The 20,262-nt window shown below is 32.3% G+C and overlaps 1 protein-coding gene and 1 long non-coding RNA gene across 2 annotated transcripts in view; both read left to right on the plus strand.

The window, feature by feature from the left end:
• The window catches only part of LOC143044155 (uncharacterized), a 64,188-nt gene extending 46,291 nt beyond the window's left edge, over positions 1-17,897 (plus strand). The window contains exons 10-13 of the mRNA XM_076216087.1: positions 10,479-10,616; positions 11,099-11,233; positions 12,432-12,462; positions 17,542-17,897. The gene's annotated coding sequence lies outside the window, so the exon portion shown is untranslated. The remainder of the gene's footprint in view (positions 1-10,478; positions 10,617-11,098; positions 11,234-12,431; positions 12,463-17,541) is intronic.
• Positions 667-8,579, plus strand: LOC143044049 (uncharacterized). Its single transcript, XR_012968595.1, has 3 exons — positions 667-783; positions 7,690-7,777; positions 8,417-8,579. It is a non-coding gene; the product is annotated as an uncharacterized LOC143044049 (long non-coding RNA).
• Positions 17,898-20,262: the final 2,365 nt, after the last annotated feature.

The raw sequence follows: 20,262 nt of genomic DNA on the forward strand, positions 1-20,262 counted from the left end.
TTCATAAACTTGAAATTTTACCACGCTAAACCGTTAGGTTTATTCAACAACAACCATTAATTAATCAATAAGTAACGATAAAAAGACTATTATTGTGTATTGGATTAGGTTGATTGAACATGATGATTAGTGAATTTGCAATAAGCCGTTGGTCACGTGCCGAGTGGCACGCGTTGATTAAAAAGTCATTTAACTTCAAAATTACAATATCTATTGATACCTAACTTTACAGATATGAGGTATTTATATATCCTCCTATATATCCATATTCTCTGTGATCTTAAAACATCGTTTTAGTGTCCTCAGAGACATATATACACATGGTGTCCTTAATGCAAAAACTTTCTTCTTAGTCAGCGCCATTAAGAATTCCTTTGCGGTATTTCTACACACCGAAATATATTGCTTTATTGGTAAAATACCCACTGAAAATACCACAGTACTTAGTGTCACTAATAGTCAAATTATTGTGCCGTGAAAACTGGAAATGAAGTTTAGCGGGACATAGGAAATTACAAAAATATTAGAATTGTTTACTTACATAGTGTAAGCGGGATGCGGGAATCTAAAAAAAAAATAGTAACTATAAAGCGAGATCCGTGAACAGAACCCCAAATGAGACCCCATTAGTTGTGGCTTATTTTTGGTCTTTTTAGCTAGTTTCCTTCCCCTACATTACTTGTAAGTTGATCGTTTTTGTAAAGCAGCACTCGAGGTCTGACAGTATATTACCAAGAAATGCACAAAATATTGAAAAAGAAGGTTTAGAAAATTTAAATAATGGTATGCACACACACTCCCCTGTCAGCACATACAATTATATTTTTGTAAACGCGCCACTCATTTCTTCCACAGTGAGACCAGCTTTACAATGTTGATGGTGGTGAAAATCTAGTCCAAATAATTATGACGTCTTGCAAGGTGTTGTAAATGTGTATATTGGTTATTTCCAAGTAAAGGAATATTGTTATTATTGTATTAAGAAAGTTTATATAAATTGTCAGAAGTTATTTCTAGTATTTAGTATATTGAATGAGTAATTAACGTACGTTTTACTTTATGTTATTAGCTGTATCGATAACGTCGTATATGGCGCAACTTTGTCATGTATTGTTCAGAACGTTACCGTTGGGTCAATATTTTAAGCGTGAACCCAAAAGTGTTCATTTATGAGTTCTTAACTGGAAGAATTGATATGTCTAGATTTGTTTATTTATAAGGTTGTATTATTATAAGCATTTTGAGTCGAGGACTCCTATATTTTATGTAAGCGTTTTACGTTGTTTTTCTTCCTGCTTAGAATATTTACTTCCGGTAATTTGAAATAAATACCAGTGCAACGTCACGTTCGTCAGTCTTTGCTGTGTTTATATTTGGCTTGCAGCAAGGCTCATCCCGGGGGTTCCTAGAGGTAAGAAGCAGCGCATTAGCTGTATGCCTCGCATTTTATATTAGAAGTAAGGGTTATAATTTAGAGGTAAGAAGCAGCGCAGATAGCTGTATGCCTTGCATGTTTATTTATATTGTCATTGTTATATTTAAGATAATTCCGTTTGACCCGTACGAAAATACAAGTAAGAATATTATTTAAGTATCTTCGCCCCGTGTATATTTATTATATATTATTGTTGGAATATTGTACTTGTATGGAAATATATCGGCAGTTCTAGATGTTTAATAAACGTATCATTTTTACTATTGATTATTTATTCACGCTACCAAGAGAGAACAGACAACATATTTGACGTCCGTATTTATTTATTACCCCGTGCATTTACTAGTTTTATGAGATATTCGTATTTGCTGGCTTTATAACTATATCAAAACATAGCGAGAAGCAGAAATTACGACAATGGTGGCAGCGGTTTAGTTCTCACGTTTCAAGGAATTTGGCACGTCTATTTTTAGCAAATATAAATTTGTATGGAACACACTAAGTGACATATATTGTGTATGGAGTGCATTTAGCTCTATACATTATTCTGTGTTAAATGGATTATTTTGGAAAATACAGGAGTGCATTTAGCTCCTAAATTTTTTAAATATTTTTTCAAGGAGGTGCATTTGGCTTCCTTTAAAGAAAAAAAATATATATTAGGGAAGTGCATTTAGCTTCCTAGCAAGAAAAATAATATTAAGGAGGTGCATTTAGCTTCCTATAAGGAAAAAAATATATGAAGGAGGTGCATTTAGCTTCCAAATAATTATTTATTAGGGGAATAGAGGTGCAGTTAGCTTCTATTGGCATATTACTGTTTGTTTTAAACATGGATCTTAGGAATAGAAAAATCCCAGCTCCAAATTTTGGAAGGGGGGAAAGTATGGAGAATATGATTATTTCACAGAGCGGAACTGATCAGCCCTGTAATTTGATAGATTTGGGTATAGAAGATGATGTTAATTTATCTACTTACAGCCCCATAGTAAGCCCGATAAACTCGTCTGTGCAGAATACTAGGACGATTGAGGAAAGTAAGACGAATTTGAATGATAACAATATTATTGCTATTCTAACGGACATTCAGAGGCAATTAAAAAATCAAAATGATAGATTTTCTGAGCTCAAGACGAAAGTTTCTGAGATGAGCACGCAAGTATCAGAGATGAACACGCAAGTTAAGCTAAATCAGGAAAATATAGCTCAATTAGCAAGGGGTAACCATGTGGCTGAAAATAACACCAATATGCAGAATTTCAGTCAAAGAAGCGTGACCACAACTGAACATAATAACCAGGTATCAGTGACCCAACAGTTAGTAGCTGGTCCAAGTACTGATAACATGTATACACCACGTCCAGTTAATACAAATTATGTAAGAGAAAGTAGTCGTATTCAGCAACTACAAAGGGAAGAACCAAAACCTAGAAGTCCATTCTTTGATGGTAAAGGGGATTTCAAGGCCTTCTGGACACAGTTTAGTTTACTAAGTAATAGGTTTAGATGGTCCAATGACAGACAAATAGAGGAATTAATTCTAAATTGTCTGAGAGATGAAGCCCTAGTATATGTAAATGAGCTTCCTATGCCATTCCATAAAGATATCAAATGTATTCATAAGGCTATGTCACAGAGATTTGGGGACCATATATTACCAGAGACTTATAGGACCAATTTGCAATTTATCAAACAGGACCACAAAGAAAGCATACACGAATATGCATCTCGTGTGGAGAGACTAGTAGGTAAGGCATACCCTGATGTAAATGACTTGAGTTTACTGGACCGTTTTAAAACGGAACACTTTATTAAAGGTCTACCAGAACAATCAGTAGCATATGAGGTCCTCATACAGAAGCCAGCAACATTGCAGGATGCAATAAATATAGTCACATGGCACGAGTGTTGTCGAAAAAATGTAAATAAAAACTTTAATGTCAGACAAGTAAATACCGATGCAAACTGTATAACACAAGAGAAAACAGAAGACTTAGAGGTATGGAGGACGGAGAATCCAACCCAATATGTCACTCATGCAGAATTTAAAATGGGCATAGACAATTTGAAAAAGGAGTTCAAAATGGATGTTGAAGACATAAAGCAGGATTTAAATGAGATAAAAGATCTATTTAAAACTGAGAAGCAAGAAAGAGAAAATTTTGGTCCGTTGAATAGACATAATGTTAGGAAGAAAGACCAATTTAAAGCAAACAACAGTAACAGAGTAAATACATGTTACTCGTGCCACCAAGAGGGACATTACAGCAGAGATTGTCCTTTCTCAAGAGGAAAAAGAGGGAAACCAGAAAATATGAATACTTTCGGAGGAAACCCGCAGTTTGGATTTACAAGTCAGGATTATCAGAAATAGTTAGGACTATATATCAGATAAGCCTACACTGGCCAAATATCAGAGTATTTTTGTGTAGATTGGGATTTTTTATAATGTAGTTATGAAACTTGTGTGATTTTTTTTGTTATTGATAAAATGTAAAAAGAGATTTATTGTTTTTTGAGAAGAGTATACAGTATTATAGATTTTTGAAAGTATATCGTGGTATTGAAATTGTTTTGAGATTTTTTGGAAACAGGTGATTTTTTATCAGAATCTGGAATTTGATGGTCCTATTGAATTGGCGTTGTTGTTTTTATGCAATAAAGATTGTTTAATACTATTTTGGTGGGAAGCTGCTTTCGGTGGGTGTTTATTGGCAGTAGTTTAGATTGCAATATACATTTAGGTTACACCATGGGTATGCTGAGCTATAGTCTACACCATTTTAGATATTTCTCGGGGAATACTGATGACCATTTTTTTTTTATTTGTTGTACCTTGTACTAATTTTTATACTTATGTTTGTATGGTGCATCAGTATCGAAGATGGTGTATATATTTATACGCGGGGTACCCTTGTGGTATAGAACTTAATAGGACATCTGTCGGCTTATGGTTAGCCGGGTGTTTAAAAGAAGTTGAGCTTCATGATTTTTACAATTCCAATGTCTGATAGAATGGAGAATCTTGGATTGAATTTTAAATGAAGTATATTAGTGCTGTAACTGGATGAAAAAAAAAAATAGAACTTTGTTTTTTCGTGACACTTTACTGTTATATAGGTATAAGAGAAGATATTCATACTTGGAAGAAAATTTTAGAAAAATGTATTTTGCCTTTTAAAGTATAAACAGGCGCATTAGTTTGTTAACACAGACATTAGTTTCTATGACATTAACAGGCGCAGTAGTTTGTTCATGTATGTTTAATTTTGTTTTATTTGTATGATAAGAGGATTACGTACGTATGAATATTGTGAACAGAATATTTTTAAATGTATCAGTTGTCAGAGTTGACAAGACCATATTTCGAGGACGAAATGTATTCTGGGGGAGGGGCAGTGTTGTAAATGTGTATATTGGTTATTTCCAAGTAAAGGAATATTGTTATTATTGTATTAAGAAAGTTTATATAAATTGTCAGAAGTTATTTCTAGTATTTAGTATATTGAATGAGTAATTAACGTACGTTTTACTTTATGTTATTAGCTGTATCGATAACGTCGTATATGGCGCAACTTTGTCATGTATTGTTCAGAACGTTACCGTTGGGTCAATATTTTAAGCGTGAACCCAAAAGTGTTCATTTATGAGTTCTTAACTGGAAGAATTGATATGTCTAGATTTGTTTATTTATAAGGTTGTATTATTATAAGCATTTTGAGTCGAGGACTCCTATATTTTATGTAAGCGTTTTACGTTGTTTTTCTTCCTGCTTAGAATATTTACTTCCGGTAATTTGAAATAAATACCAGTGCAACGTCACGTTCGTCAGTCTTTGCTGTGTTTATATTTGGCTTGCAGCAAGGCTCATCCCGGGGGTTCCTAGAGGTAAGAAGCAGCGCATTAGCTGTATGCCTCGCATTTTATATTAGAAGTAAGGGTTATAATTTAGAGGTAAGAAGCAGCGCAGATAGCTGTATGCCTTGCATGTTTATTTATATTGTCATTGTTATATTTAAGATAATTCCGTTTGACCCGTACGAAAATACAAGTAAGAATATTATTTAAGTATCTTCGCCCCGTGTATATTTATTATATATTATTGTTGGAATATTGTACTTGTATGGAAATATATCGGCAGTTCTAGATGTTTAATAAACGTATCATTTTTACTATTGATTATTTATTCACGCTACCAAGAGAGAACAGACAACATATTTGACGTCCGTATTTATTTATTACCCCGTGCATTTACTAGTTTAATGAGATATTCGTATTTGCTGGCTTTATAACTATATCAAAACATAGCGAGAAGCAGAAATTACGACACAAGGCTATTTTATTTCTGGAACGCTTTCCTCTGACGAAGCCGAAATGTGAAACCAAATCAACAAGAAGTCTAACATTTATAATAGAATTGAATATAAAATCGAAATGTAAATGGGGAATGTATCAAAAGACCAAAGAGCAGATAGCAGCCAAAGGGCACCAATGGGTCTTCAATGCAACGAGAAAATCCCACAACCCAAAGACAAATTGGGGGGGGGGGGGTCCAACTACATGTCCCCATTCCATACAATACAATACAATATGCTTTATTTGAAAAACACTCCGTCTCATTGACATGTGAAACAAGAGGTAAATTACAAAATACAATCACATACAATAATAAAAAAAAAAAAACAACTTAGAAATAAAATATATGGAAAATTACTTTATATTATAATATTTTAACATTATAATATTTTAGTTAACTTTGAAATGAACATAGCCACATTTTTAAATAATAAGTTAATATTTGTCAATGACAGTTAGTCCTTTCATTTTTGCTTAATTCTGATATTTCACATAGTACTCTGGAATATGCTGATTTCTGATATTTTTTAAATTATAAAGAATTGCATTCAAATAAATAATGGAATTCATTGCCAATTGCAGTTAAACACAGATTGCATGTCCTTTCTTCTTTTGGAATGACTTATACCATCTTCCCAGCTCTACTGGGATTGTACATTGCAGCATCTTAATTTTGAAATATATTTTCGTTCGAATGGTGTTAATTTCAAAATTCAAATGCATTGATCGTCCAATAAAGAACAATGTAGAAAGGGGGGTTCCAACATGTCCAACCCTCAGACCCTCCTGGATCCCTGCCTGTGAGGCATGCTTTAGCTTGCCATTAAACAAAAATGTATACTAGTTGAGTGATAATGGACGTCATATTAAACTCTTTGATATTAAAAAAGAAACTAAAATAAAAATCATACAAAGGTCACAAAGGCCATAACTTCTGGCTCCTGACGTGGGAAAAGTGCAAAATGCAGTGGGGATGAAAGCCTTTACTGTAAATTCCTGAAATTACAATTATATAAATCATCTCACATCTTTGCGCATTTCTTGAAATTGGTCATATTTATAAATGCATGCAATATTTTCAGAAAATTTCAATATATAGGCTTTTTAAAAAAAGTCAATCTTGTGCATGATTTATCAATGATTATACTTGCACAATTAACGCATGTTGTTCTCAAAACTAAGAGGTGTCTATGCTATTTATGACAATTTTCATGGTTCAGTGGTTATAGTTAAGTTTTTGTGTTTTGGTCTGTTTTTCTCATACTTTATGCAATAGGTCTACTATATTTGTTGTATGAAATGATTGTAAGGTGTACATGTCTAGTGGGATGATGTCATCTGACCTTGACCTCATTTTCATGGTTCAGTGGTCAAAATTAAGTTTTTGAGTTTTGGTCTTTATCTATTAAATACTATAAGCCATAGGTCAACTGTATTTGGTGTATAGAAATATTTTTTGATCTATATGTCAGTGGCACAGGTTTTATTTGACCTTGATCTCATTTTCACGGTTCATTGATCAGTGTTTTTGTGATTTGGTCTATTTTTCTTAAACTATAAGTAATAGGTCAACTATAATTATTGCATTGAAGCCTTGTTAGCTGTATATGTCTGCCTGGCATGGTTCATCTGACATTGACCTCATTCTCATGGTTCATTAGTCTTTATTTATTTATCTTGGTTAATGTTAAGTTTATGTGACAGTTGTGATAAAGCTTTATACTTAGGACTATCAACATATTATCAATGATTAGTAAAAGAAGGCGAGACATTTCAGCGTGTGCACTCTTCTTATTAAACACACATTAATATACATCATGTACATTAAACAGCCAAAAAAAATATTGATGCAAGATGCCATTCAATAATAACTTTTACTCTTTTATGTATAGGACAAGAACAAGAACTATAGAAGATACAGAGAAATTATAAACAGCAGAAATGATAGGCAATTTAAAATTTGCAGAAGCAAACTAAACCTAAATGGTAAGGCCACTTTTATTTATTTTTTAAAGTTGTTGAACTTGAAAGATGATAATCATGATTACTATAAAAATTAAAAGATGTGGTATATTAAATATGAAAACTATCATGGCTTTAAGAAAGCAATTGTAGGCCTGTGACGACCTTCAATAATGAGAAAATCCATACCCTATAGTCAAAGAAGGCAGCTATAAAAGACCCAAAGATGAAAAATTGAAACAATCCAACATGTCCAAACTGTAAAACTAATTGCCTAGTTTATTTCAAAATAAATTACAAAAAATAAATATAACCGGTATGAAACAATAACAACAACAACCACTAAATTTTAGTGTCAGACTAAACTTACAAAAACTACAGGCTCTGAACTTTGGACAGGCACAATAGGAATATGGCAACCTATGATGTACATGATGTTAATTTCCTGCAAACACAGACTGGACTAATGTAAATCAACTAATTTTTCGCAACTACTTTATTTTGCGTTTTATACTTTCTAGTCTTACATCACAGCTAATTATTTTTCGCAAGGTTCAAGTTTACTTAATGAATTTTAATAAAGAAAGATACATATGAAAAACATTTATTGCTGTTTCTCTCTCCATTTATAACATTTTATTTGTTTATGTTGTGTATTTATAGGTGATCAGACATCTTGGTTTTCATGATCAATAGGTCATTACTGAAGAGGAAACTTAAAGTTGAAATTTATTTACAAAGTGCATAATTGGATTAATTTGAACTGGAATGTGTGCTTTCCTGCAAAAAAGAAACAGGAAATTTCATCATTATCACATGATAATGCCAATAAACAAAATGGAGTTCTATCATAGATACACAAAAACACTATTGCATAAAAGCAACAACATATTATTTATATTAATCGAAAGAAAGGAGAATGCAGAACAAAGGAACACCAGTTTTATCCACTCATTTATATCGCTCCCTCATATCAAATATACGGAAGAAGATCATTGAAGAACAATTTGCAAAAATGTTTTCTCTTAGAATTGAAGGAAAATGTTATAAAGTGAATGGAATAATGTATTCACTGAGTTCTTACGTAGTTGATTGAAAACTGTACACAAGCTGAAACAGAAGAAAATTTTAATTTAAAATAACACGAAAAGTGTTAATCTGCAAATATATAAACAAATTCTTTAGAACACCAAAAATGGTATGACATTCAAATTGGTTGCTTATTAATGTATTGCATTGAAACAATTACAAAGAAAACAGAATCATTTGCTACAAATTTTTTTTATAAATCATAGTTAAATTTTATAAAAAGTATGAACAATACCTAGATCTAAACAGTCAGACTTTATCAATTTTCAATGTCATTAAAATGTTGAGTCAAACATTTATGAAAGTTTTGAATATCATTTGCATCAACTATACAGTCTTGTAATAATTATATTCATACTGCTTGTATACATGGTATAGCGAAGAAATGTTTAACAAGAACAAATAAGGGAAATTTGATGTTCAGAAATTTCTTTAGAGGAAATTTGAAGAACAATGATTTCATTAGAGGAAATTTGTTGTCTTGAAGGAAATCTTTTTCCCTTGAAAAAACAATTTCCCTTGAGGAAAAAACAATTTCCCTTTGAGGAAAAATCTTTTTCCTTTAGGGATCCCTTGAGGAATACAACTATTCCTCTAAGGAAATTGTTGAAAAAAGGGGCATAACTTTTTTAACAGTGGTGCTAGAGCCAAACAATTTTAGGACAAATATCAGGGAACCAATACCAACCAAGTTATCAACTTCATTTTGACTTAACTTCAAAAATTAAGGTGAACAACTTTTGCACTCAGCGGAATTGCAAACTTGTCCCGGAGACAAATCTGCTTTTCTGAGATGTTTTACAAGGTTCCAAAAATGTGGTATGCCCTACAGCTTTCCATCCAGCTAAGGCAGAAGTATATTCTCTTTTATTCTCATATATCCAATATTTGCAACAAATTGTAATTTTTCTGAAGAAAAAAATTCAAATGGAAAATAATGTTTGTATTGTAATATAGTATGTTCCCATGGGAAGAAAAATTGTTCCTATGTGAAAAAAAATTGTTCCCATGGGAAGAAAAATTGTTCCCATGGGAAAAAGATTTGTTCCCATGGGAAGAAATATTGTTCCCATGGGAAGAAAAATTGTTCCCATGGGCAGAAAATTTGTTCCCATGGGAAGAATTAATTCCCATGGGAACTTTTTGTATTCATCTTTTCCCATGGGAACTTTAAAGTTCCTATGGGAACTCTAAACTTCCCATGGGAAAAGTAATTTTTCCCATGGGAACTTCCAATGTTCCCATGGGAAATTCTAATATTCCCATGGGAATTATCAAATTTCCCATGGGAAATGTACTTTTAATCAGCTGCAGTGACAAGAGTGACAACAGTGACAAGTTGGGACATATGGCATTTTTTTAATTTTTCAATAATCTATCACTGGGCAAATTTTTTTTTTTGATATCTTGTAAACCGACAAAGTCAGATTTGCCGATACCGGAATGGCAAATTTGTCCCGCACAGTGTTAATGTATTACAAACAAGATTTATTTACTTCCACTCTTCAACTTTATCATTTCCCTCATTTCATGTATGAAGTCTTGTACTGTTCACTAATGGATGAAAACGTGACTATGTAAAACAACTCTTATGTATTGTATTGTATTCCGATCACCTGTATATACATCTTTTCAGAATGTTCTAAAGGTTATTTTGGATACAGCTGTAAGGACTTTTGTAAGACATGCTTTAATAATTCCTGTGATATAGTTCAGGGAACTTGCATAGCCGGTTGTAACGATGGATTCCGTGGCCGCAAGTGCTCAATGTCAGGTATTTATAATGTATTGATATGCATTGTTATTCAGTTTTTGAATTTGATAAAAAAGAATTTCAAAAAAATCAGAATTGTCATATATGGTTTAAAAAATGGATATGGAATCAGAAAGGTACAAAGGTACACCGAGGTTTATTGGTTAAATATGAATACAAGTGTAGAATCTTCTTCGAGATTTGTAGAAACACTGTTAAAATTGCGACTGGTTTTTTTTCTTCAGATGAACATGTCATTGTCCGTTTATGTATTAAATTATTAACAAAATAAGATTTCAACTTCCTCAGGCAAAGTTTTTCTTTTATTTTGATGGTCGTATAGCCCTTTAACTGTTTCGGTTCTTATATATCCGTCATAAGTTTTCGAGTATTCGTTTTTAGCGTTCCTGATTAAGGTGAATCTATTCAAAGTGCTTCGGACGCATGCATTTAATAAAAATCTGTTTTCATTTTGTGTAGTAAATCTGAATTTAATATTCTAGTTTTCGCCGATTCATCTAGTAATGATGCTCTGTCTACTCAAGTTGGTATCTTTATTGGGGCGTTTTTGTTGGGTGCTATTTTGGCCGTCGGTATAATGAGTCTTATTATTAGAAGACGACTTTGTATGGCACAAGGTAAGCACTATAAGTAAAAATTAGTGTATTTAATTATAAATGATTAAAATATGTACTTGAAAGTGCAAAAATAGTTTAAACTATCTTTAAAGACCAATACCACATTTTAAGAAGGTTAAAACCATAATAAAAAAGATTGGCGTGCTTATGCAACAATGTCAATAATTTGAAATACAAAATGCGCAGTAAACTCTATACAATTAAAAAGGAAATGTTGTAGCATGCCTTTCATTTCGATTGTATTTAATTTACTTATCTGTACATGTAATTATTTGTAATGAATAGCGTAAGTTCAAATGAAAAATGATGTAGGGTGCAAAACAGAATTATTTAACAATTTTAACTTCATAAATATAAAAAAAGAAGGTGTGTATGATTGCCAATGATACAACTTTCCACAAGAGACCAAAATGACACAGAAACTATAGGTCAACATACGGCCTTCAACAATGAGCAATGCTCATACCGCATAGTCAGCTATAAAAGGTCCCGAAATGACAATGTAAAACAATTCAAACGAAAAAAACCAACGGCCTAATTTATATAAAAAAATTCACGAAAAACAAATATGTAACACATACACAAACGACATCCACTGAATTACAGGCTCCTCAAGTGATACAACTCACCAAATGATTAAAAAGGAGAAACCCGACAAAGTTACTAGTGAAAGATGATCTACTACATGTAACCTTCTTGAATTCCCGGGTGTTTGATTTTTAATAGGATTAGTAATGATCAATCAGATTTGTTTGGAGAAATGCCTTGTTTACTGTTGTTTGTTGATATTTTTGTTTTTAGTTGTTCTGCTGTCGTGTTTGATAGAGTTTTAAGGTCTCCTTTGTTTCATATTCTAAAATTCAATTTAACTTATTTAAAACTCTCATAAAAATTACAGTTTAGTATGACAATGGCTCTGTTATACCTCTGTTTTTGTTTTATTCTGATCATGCATTCATCAAGTTGATTGTTGCAAAAAAATTTAATACCACCAGTTGAAAGCAATCCTTTTTCTATAAAAAAAAGAAAGAAAAAAAAAAAGAAAAAAAAAACCTTTGTTGTACTCGAATTGCGAGAGGTGTCGTAGTTATATTTTGATTATTGTTTTAAAATTTACAACAGTAATAGTGTTATCATGTAACAAAAAACACTCATCAGTCCAATACCCAATATAGTAAATATTATATTGGTTTTGTAGAGCAAAAGAATAAAACAGCCAACCCAAAAATGTATGTATTGTATTATTTCTATCCATATGGAAACATTAGTATAAAACAGATATGCATAGTTTTTGCCACTAACCGAATAAAACATAACTTGTCCGCAAAGAAAACATATATCGAATATTTAGAAGGATTATTCCCTATACGATACATGAACTAAAAAAGATATTTATCACCTACAATGTATGCTATGCATTTACCAAATATTTTATTTATGTTATGAGTACTATAAATATTTGAATATATTGTGATTGGTCTGTTTACCGAACAACGTTCTATATTACTTCACAAGCGTTTCAATAATGTCTTTTTATGGTTTCTCTTAATAGATGACTAATCGTTAAACTGACAACAAAAAACAATTAAGCTTAATAATGTTTATTTCCTAATGGAATTTAACATTTTTGTGGTATGTGAAAAATGTAGAATGACTTTTTGTATGAATACGACAAACCGGCCTGATACGAACAAAAGTGATTTTTTTTTCAATTGTTCATACCTTTTTTTCCCGTTGTTATGTGGAAAAACTATCAACGATACCAGGATTGAAATTTTGTATGCCAGACGCGCGTTTTGTATTCAAATGAGAAAAGTAGAATAACTTTATTGTATGTCAGACCGTTTATTTGTCGTTGTCTGTTTTTTTTTTATACAACAAACTTTGTCAGTGCGGTTACATCTACCATTCTACAATATCGTTCAAGGGTAGGGAGGGGGTAATGCCATTTTTAAAGTGACATTTATATTATAAGGGTTTCCAGCCTCCAGTTTCCTTGATCTTTTCCTCAATATTGACGTAGATGGACGACTTCACACGAAAATCTATGATAAACAGGACGATTTCAACTTCCCAATTATCAATTTCCCATTTCTCAGCAGTACCATACCCTCTGCCCCTTCGTATGGTGTTTACATATCACAATTGATACGTTATTCTCGTGCTTGTTCACACTATACAGACTTCATATACAGGAGTGTGCTCCTTACGCAGAAACTGCTCTAACAAAGTTATGAAGAGGACAGATTAAAATTGACACTCCGTAAATTTTACTGACACCATCACGAATTGGTGGATCCATACGATGTATCTTTGACCAAACTAGCTAAGGACATTTTTACCACATGGCAGATTGTTGTTTGTCATTATGTCGTCTAATCTTTTAATTACCAAACGTGACTTATTCCCGATTGTGACTGTTTTGCTGAGTGTGAATTCGCATTACTATAAGACGTGTTACGGTACTTGTCTATCCCAAATTCATGTATTTAGTTTAAATATTTAATGTTATATTTGTAATTCTCATCGGATTTTGTCAAATGTGTTGACGTCTTTTCTATTATATTTATGTGTTATGGTAAATAATATTAATCACCGCATTCATTTATTAGATTTCATTTTGTTCAACGTAATCAGTACGATATTTTACATTTTAAGTAAGATTCAAAACAAACCTGACATAGCTTTATAATATAGTTAATTGCTACCTTAGTTTGATATTAATAAATATTAAAATGTGCATTGTTATTAAATGCAATATCAGTATTTAGTTCAAATATAATCTTAAATCAATCCTAATTCTATCTTATTCATTCAAATGACGTCATTTTTCATTTTTTGATGATCTGTTTTACAAATTCAAATGACGTCATCATTTTTTTGTCATTTTTTACAATTTCAAATATGACGTCACTTGGCGTTGAGGTTTAAACTTATTCGGATGTGTCTACATTTTGTGTTGCAAATGTCTGGTTATATAATGAATTTCAGTTGTTTCCTGTAATTAGTTAATATTTCAGTTGTTTCCTGTAATTAGTTAATATTTCAGTTCTATCATGTACAGCTTTTGTTTAGTAATTTTATAAATTTACTGTTTGCAAAAGTATAAATTATTCTAAATAATAAGGATGTTCTGGTAACTAACAGAAAACCCTGGCCGTTTTTGGCACAACTTTTTTGATCTTTTGGTCCTCGATGCTGTTCGACTTTGTGCTTGTTTCGGCTTTCAAACTTTTGTATCTGGGCATCACTAGTAGATCTTGTGTGGATAAAAGAGGGACGAAAGATACCAAAGGGACAGTCAAACTCATAAATCTAAAACAAACTGACAACTCCATGGCTAAAAATGAAAAAGACAAACAGAAAAACAATAGTACACACGACACAACATAGAAAACTAAAGAATAAACAACACGAACCCCACCAAAAACTAGGGGTGATCTCAGGTGCTCCGGAAGGGTAAGCAGATCCTGCTCCACATGTGGCACCCGTCGTGTTGCTTATGTGATTACAAATCCGGTAAATAGTCTAATTCGGTAGGTCATATTCATGAAAGGGAAGGGGATTGTAGTTACGACGTAAGGAACATATCCGATATCATTTGTGAAACGGTTATTCCATAACGGTCAACCAACTCGTGATGGCGTCCGTAAAATTTACGAAGGGATGATTTCAACTTCACTATTTGGAACTCTTGGTTTAATAGCTTCCTTGTGAGCAGCAAACCTCTATCAAGAAAATCATGATAGGAAATGCAAGCACGGGAATATCGTATCAATTGGGAGATATATACCCCGTATGCAGGTGCTGCTGGAATGTTGCTGCTTAGAAATGGAAAGTTCACAATTGGAAAGCTGAAATCATCTCTTTTGTCGTAAAGTTTTGTTTTCAACCGACCCTCATTGTCAATTTCTAGATGTAAGTCAAGATATGAAGCAGACTTAATTGTATCTGTAGTATCCTTTATCTCTAGTTCAATTGGATAGATGCGTTCCACGTAGTCACCAAATTTTGAATTGTTTAGTGAAAGAACATCATCTATATAGCGGAAAGTAGAGTTAAAGGATATTGCTAACTTCTTGTCTTTCTTCCTAAGAAGTTCCTGCATGAAGTCAGCCTCATAATAATAAAGAAACAAGTCGGCGAATAGAGTGGCACAGTTTGTTCCCATTGGAATGCCGACAGTCTGTTGAAAAACACGTCCTCCGAACGTAACAAATATGTTGTCAATCAAGAAATCAAGCATCTTGATAATATCAGTTTCAGAGAATTTTTTGTTTGAATCAGAGTGATTCTTTACAAAGTAGGATTTATCCCTCCCTAAGACAAGATACTTGTATCTACGTTGGCCATTCTTTTTTATGAAGCAAAGTAATACCAACTCTTTCAATTTGTCTTTTAGTTTGGAATGTGGAATACTTGTGTACAGAGTAGAAAAGTCAAATGTTTTAATACTGTTACAAGATGAAAGAGAGTTAGATTGTATGTACTCTAAAAGATCTTTTGAATTTTTAAGTATCCACATCTGATTCACGCCACCTCTAGAATAGGCAGTTTCACAATAACTTTGAAGCCCGTCTTTGATTGCTGATAAAATAGATGTTAATAATTTAGAAAGAGGTTTCGTGGAGCACTTGGAAGACCCAGCAATATACCGTTGTTTGTAAGGACACTTATGTAGTTTAGGTATCCAATACAGTGATGGAAGATCCAGTTCTTCATCTTTGGTTGAAATTCCAAAGGAACATAGAACAGACCTATGATTATCCAGGATTTCCTCTTTGGTAAGTGTCGTGAGGGTATATGTTGAGTTTCCAAGTGAATTGTCAATACCTAATTCGTTTATCAAGCAGTTGATGTAGTGACTTTTACACACAAAAACGATGTTATTTGGGGCTTTATCTGCGGGGACAACAACATATTTGTCATGGAGGTCGACAAATATGTTGTTGTCCTTCTGGCGTATTAAAATTTTCAACTTGCTGCCTTTTGTTGGCTGTTGTTCGTGTGATTCTTTGTCAATTGTATTCTCTAATTTATTCATATTGTAGTCCTGTGGTGTTGAGTTGTTATTTTAATGTTATATTTCACATGGCTTTAAAAGGGGAGGTTTGGCATGCTACAAAACCAGGTTCAACCCGCCATTTTTTCCTTTAAAAATGTACTGTACCAAGTCAGGAATATGGCTATTGTTATATTATAGTTCGTTTCTGTGTGTGTTGCATTTTAACGTTGCGTCGTTTGTTTTTTTCTTATTTTTTAGTGTAAATTCACATTGCGATAAGACGTGTCACGGTACTTGTCTATCCAAAATTCATGTATTTGGTTTTGATGTTATATTTTTTATTCTCGTGGGATTTTGTCTGATGCTTGGTCCGTTTCTGTGTGTGTTACATTGTAGTGTTGTGTCGTTGATCTCCTCTTATATTTAATGAGTTTCCCTCAGTTTTAGTTTGTTACCCCGATACTTTTTTGTCCATGGATTTATGAGTTTGAACAGCGGTATACTACTGTTGCCTTTATTCATAATATTATACTTTATGGCTAACATTAACATAAAAATATCTTGGATGGATAAATATTCAATTAAGCTATTTCGAACAGTTGTTCAGTCTGCTGTTGATTAACTACCTAATAAGACAGATATATTTGCAAACTAGTACTGGAGTATTTCCTCAATATTTATGGATATTTATTATACATACATGTGCCTCAAAATGAAAAAAATAAAATAAAAAAGTGAGATAATTCGAAGGAAACAGACAAAACACGAAACGAAAAACAAAATTTCACAAAACTAAGAACTAAAACAACATTCGTCAAAAATAAAGCCTAACACTAAATAAAGCGCTTAAGGTTATACACTATATATCTAAATAGAAAAATGATTTGTCATATTTTACTATTACTACTACTTCTAATAATAATAATACATTTTTTTTATTTAAAAGAGGGTAAACACAGTTAGTTACAATTTCTAATCTTCCCTGAGGCCCAATGAATTTGGACAATCATTTGCAATTGGTACTAAGACATGTGTACGAGCTCATTTGAAGATATTTACTGAGTCTGATATCTTTTAATTGCATGATTGTATATTTCAAAATGAGCATACAATACAGTTGAATGTTAACAAATTAACGATTCAGATTGAACTAAGATCACACGATCTACATGCTTTAAAGTGATTTGTACATATGTGTAATAGTTATAATTTGACACCTTTCTTGTTAATTTTTTTTTATATATATATTATGTCTTAAGCTTTCACTTACACATTTATATAAAATTATCTTCTTTTTTTTCAGTAATGAAAAACAGTATGATAATCTTGAAATGGAGACTGCTACTACGTATCAGGACCTTACATCACATTCTAAACCAAATGACTATGATAAGATAAATACTCTATACATCAATCAATAGATAATTGTAAAATTGCATTAATATGTGAATAAATGATATCTTATGTTATTTCCCTGATCAGGAGTGAGGAGTAGAGAATTGAGATCACAACTTAACTAGTAATAAACTGCCACTCTCCCAAGTCTGCATCATCGTCAGTGGATGTATTTATTCATATCTTGCATTTATTTCCTTATTGTTGATGATAATGATTTCTAGGCAGGAAATTATATTAAAGAGTTTTCGCTACAATTTTAAACTTCTTGCTCTTTTTACAAACACGTATTGTTGTTGAAGACTGACGACGTCTAAGACAATTTATGGTTTCTAGATGTGCAATTATTCCGCTTACTAGTATTCATTATTCATATTCATTTATTTTCGAATAAACACGTTCTCCCAAAGACATGTTGGAACATATTTGAAAAATGTTTTGACAATTTTAAAAAACTGAACAATACGTCAATTCTTGTTTTAAAAAAATGCATATTTTGCACATATATCTTCCATAAAACTTATACAATGCACTTAGTTATATGTATAATATATTGGTATACATTATAAATTCATGATTAACGTCAATGACTCAGTAGCAATCCAACGAGACAAATGACCAAAATAGACCAAAATATACGTCGATGTCGAGGTTTTCAACAACAAACAGGCGTTATTAACACTTTTCAGAAATTATCAGACACATACAATAGGATGATTTGCATAAAAGATAGCAACCCAACCGTGATAGAATTTTTGAGCAATACGGAGAAGAAAAAAAAACCTGCAAGAAACTAACTAACTATTATATCCCAGATTTACACACTCTGACTGATATCGACGCATATGGAAATACTTTTATCGTTACTGTATTGAATAGACTATGAAGTTCAGTGACCAATGTTACAATGTAAGAGTGGATTATGTCTTATCAGCTTGATAAATACTTTAAGCTGATTGTCAGTAATGTAATTCTTCTTGGATATGGTAAATTACGATATTTCTAGTAGTTTGTTTCACCATGATAAGTGCTCATATGAAAATACCGCCCACCCCACCCCCCTCAAAAAAAGCAAAAAAAATAATTAAAAAAAAACCCTCAAACTAACAAAAAACAGAAAATGTAACAAATACAAAAAAAAAAAAAAAAAAAAAAAGAAAAAAAAAAGAGTTCAGAGTCAAATAAAAAAAGCAAAGGAAACAATTTGTTTTATAATTTAAATTGTACAGAATAAACACACAGACATATTTTTGAGAGATGACGATGGCGAAATCAATAAATACGAAAGTATCATAGATTGATTGTTGATTCCTTAACGTCTACTTGCAAATATTTTATGCATGTTCAGTATAACAATAAATTAACAATGAATACAATAGGTATGTCCTGTACGTAATAGGGGTCGTCTAGGATGAAGGTATGGAGTATTTTGACCGCCACTGAAAAATGACTCAGAGGATATTATGTTTAGATGGAGAAAGAAGCTTTGCTTTGCAGCATGCCACCTACGACCCCTCAATGAGGTTTTACGAGGGTTTTTAACGTAAGTACCTTACACGAGCCATTGGTTTTAACTTCCCTATTCTGACCAGACGTTTCGCATACTTGTAGATCCCGCACAGCCAAACGGACGACCCACTTTGGCAACGGTTTAACTGCCGGTCGAACGAAGAACATATTGTGATTCCCCAGTCATCTTTGGGGGTAATAGTAAAACTACTGTAAAGGCCTTTCTAAATTATATTACCAGGCTTCATCTACAGCATTTGTTGTTCAAATGAGATTGTCCTGTTGTGTTTTTGTGAAGACAGACAACAGATTTGAAGTGAACTTATTCATACAACTGAATTTAGTGTAGCACTAAAAAATCTTACCTAAAATGTATTAATAATAATAAAAATTATCGAAGATACAAGGCTTAAAACTTTGTACGTCAGACGTTTCGTCTAGTAAAGACGCCTTTTATTACATTTGTCATTTCCGAGCCTTTTATACATACACGACAATGCGGTATTGGCTTTGCTCATTGTTGAAGGCTGTACGGTAATTTATAGTTGTTAATTTCTGTATCATTTGGTGTCTTGTGAAGAGTCTTCTCATGAGCATTCATACCATGTTTTTTTATATTCTCAGTGACGTTAGAATAGTGGGAGATATTTAGAAAATAATTATTTGTGCAAATCGTGATACAAGCATGAAATTTTGTATAAAAGTTGACTTACTGGTAATTAAAATAATCAGCTGCTGGCCATAACAAATTTTCATTTTTTCAAGATGGCCACCGCTCATTTTGCGAATGGCGGCATACCCAATTGGCTACATTTCGTAAATCATTGAAATTAGTTATCAAAGGTACCAGGATTATAATTTAGACGCGCGTTTCGTCTACATATAAGACTTATCAGTGACGCTCATATCAAAATATTTATAAAATCAAACAAGTACAAAATTGCAAAAAATTGTGCCAAATACGGCTGAAAGCTGTACTATAGATATAAATAACAGTTCCTTAAGTACGACAAATCAACACATAAATGAAGAAAAAAGAGTGACTTTTAGATGAAAAATGGCGACAAACACGTTTAAAAAGTATTTGTTTATAATTTCCATCATCTTAACAAGTGATATC

Source organism: Mytilus galloprovincialis, chromosome 1 (assembly GCF_965363235.1).
Source record: "Mytilus galloprovincialis chromosome 1, xbMytGall1.hap1.1, whole genome shotgun sequence".
Classification (NCBI taxonomy): domain Eukaryota; kingdom Metazoa; phylum Mollusca; class Bivalvia; order Mytilida; family Mytilidae; genus Mytilus; species Mytilus galloprovincialis.